The sequence below is a fragment of the Egretta garzetta genome, unplaced genomic scaffold (genome assembly GCF_000687185.1).
Source record: "Egretta garzetta isolate BGI_Z169 unplaced genomic scaffold, ASM68718v1 scaffold220, whole genome shotgun sequence".
NCBI lineage: Eukaryota > Metazoa > Chordata > Aves > Pelecaniformes > Ardeidae > Egretta > Egretta garzetta.
The window spans coordinates 2285691-2288486 of NW_009258414.1; positions in this window are offsets into that span (position 1 = coordinate 2285691).

A 2796-nucleotide genomic window follows, 5' to 3' on the forward strand; every position below is an offset into this window, starting at 1 on the left:
GGGTGGGCGTGGGTGTGCACGTGTGCGTGCATGTGTGAGTGTGTGCATATCCACAGGCATGGGTGTGCGTGTGCATAGGTGTGCATGCACATTTGCATGGGTGTGCATGCAGGTGTGCATGTGGGTGTGCAAGTGCATGCGTGCGGGTGTGCAGGTGCATGCGTGTGGGTGTGCAAGCGCATGCGTGCGGGTGTGCAAGCGCAAGCGTGTGGGTGTGCATGCACGCGTGCAGGTGTGCAAGCGCATGCGTGCGGGTGTGCAAGCGCAAGCGTGTGGGTGTGCAAGTGCATGTGCGTGGGTGTGCAGGTGCATGCATGTGGGTGTGCAAGTGCATGTGTGTGGGTGTGCAGGTGCACACGTACGGGTGTGCATGCAGGCGTGCATGTGCACACACTCCCTGCCAGCCCTCCCCAACGCGGCTGTGAAGCCCGAGCTCTCCCCACGGAGGGCCCTGGCATCCCACACCCGCTTTGTGCAGAGCCATACCCCAAAGTCAGCCTAGCCAGGAATTTCCTGACTGATTTTTTTTTTCTACGTTCAAAAATTTCCATTTGTTGAAATCGTACCATTTCTTCACGGAAATGAACCCATCTTAAGAAAGGCTTTCAGAAATCCAGTGTGAAGTTTCTCGTCTGAACAGGATGAGGCTCCCTGGTGTAGAGGAGCTGGCGTGCACTGTTTTTCCAAGCTGTTTGCGCTCATAAAAACCCAGAGTGCATCACGCACTAATTAAAATTGCACTGAAAAGAAGAAAATCCATGTTGAGTTTTGCTCAGGGTGAGAAAGAGAGAAAGAAATTGCTTTTAGTGGGTCTGACGCTGGCTTTCTGAGCATGTCGGGGCATCACTGCCTGCATCCCGAGGGTAAATCCAAGTGGGATGGACGCGGAGTTGCTGAATATTTGGGGAAAGCACTGTGCATGTGTGTGTGTGGGGGGTGTGTGCGCACATGCGTGCCCCGGTGTGTCTTGGCTCCCTGCAAAGGGGTTTGGGCTCCCTGGCCCCGGGGAGGCAGGAGCTCCTCACCCCAGGGCCAGCTCCCCTTCCCTTAACTCGGCAGCGGCAGCTTGGGGATGTAAAACAAACACACCAGGGGTCTTTAATATTTGAGAGGCCAATAACAGAAGGGAATCAGACTGACAAGTGAAAGACAGCGGGTTATGTGGAGGAGAAAAATCACATTTTAATGGAAAGCAATCACAGGCAGCCTTTGAAAATATCTGGAAGGTTTGGGGAATCTAAATGCAGCAAAATTTGTGCAGACACCGGGTTCGTCTTTCTCCACTTTTCACTGGAAAGTTTCACCTCTGAAGCTTTTGTTATTCACTGGAAACCCAAGTATCTGAAAACATTTTCTTTTCCTGTCAAAATTATAGTTTCAAAGGAAAACTTTGGAGCAGCTCTACTGAAAGACGGTTATGATTACAGGAAAGAATTACAGCGGTGCTGTTAAGCAGACATAATTGATCAGCATAGCAGCAATCTTCACAATATCCCCCACTCCAGGCACAGGAAACACTGCAAATACCACTCGTAAACCAAATTAGGCATTATTATTTTATTACTGTTGTAAGGTAAATGTCAAGGTTTTTAATGGCAATCACTGTAACTCCGGCAGGAGTCGGGCGTCTGAATTAGCTGGAAGAGGTGAGAACCTCCCAGGGCTGGGAGTTAATAAAACTCAATAAATATCATTGGCCCCTTCCAGCCCTTGGCGAGTGCCGGGGATGGAGTGGCTGGATGGGGCGAGCGGCAGGGGGCGAGGGGGGATGCACACGCATCCATGCACACACATCCATGCACACATGCATGCACTCGCATCCATGCACACGCATCCATGCACACATGCATGCACACGCCCATGCACACGCACCCATGCACACACGCATCCATGCACACGCCCATGCACACATGCATGCACACACACATGCACACGCCCATGCACACACACCCATGCACACACAAATACACACAAATGCATGCACACATGCACACGCATCCATGCATACACACCCATGCACACACAAATGCACACACATCCATGCACACAAACATGTACATGCAGCCCCGGAGCCAGCTCAGCCCTGTGCTCCCCGGCCCCTGTGCTGAGCAGGGGGCAGAATTGGACCCCTCCACACGGCCACTCTCCATAGAGAGCGTTATAAATACCCGGTCTTGAACCAGGGGGGTTGACGGCAGCAAAACCCTGTGTGACCCAAATTGTCCTTCCCCTCCACAGCTGCGGGCTGTGCGACAGCCGCTGGATCCCGACGGGGAGAGGGATACTTGGGATGCAGAGAGGGACAGAAACCACAGGATGATGCTGGTCAGGAATGGGTTTCTTTTTCACCCCATCCACCAGCATTCAGGGTTTCAGAGAAAGAAAAAAAAATTTCCATGAAAAGACAATAATTTTTTGGGGAAAAATCCTCAATCTCTTTAAGATGACAATCAGGTTCTCTGTATAAAAAGCAGTTCCGATGGAAATCTCCCATCAGTGCCAATGAAGAGGGAACAATCACTAATTTTCCTTGAAGCTAATGAGCGCGAGTCTATATGACAGGGGAGAATTTAATCTGACGTGAACTGAGGAAGAGAAGCAATACTGATATTAATGTGTGACTAATTGATACCCAGAAGAACATTTGAAATGATTAAAAGGCATTTGATTTTTATACAGGACAATAAGAGGCTCATTGGCTACGACTGGTGCATCCTTTCTGTTTTCTACTTCTTGCTCCAATCTGCCCAGAAAAATCTATCATATCCGCAGCGTAGCCTGACTGCTGCATAAAAT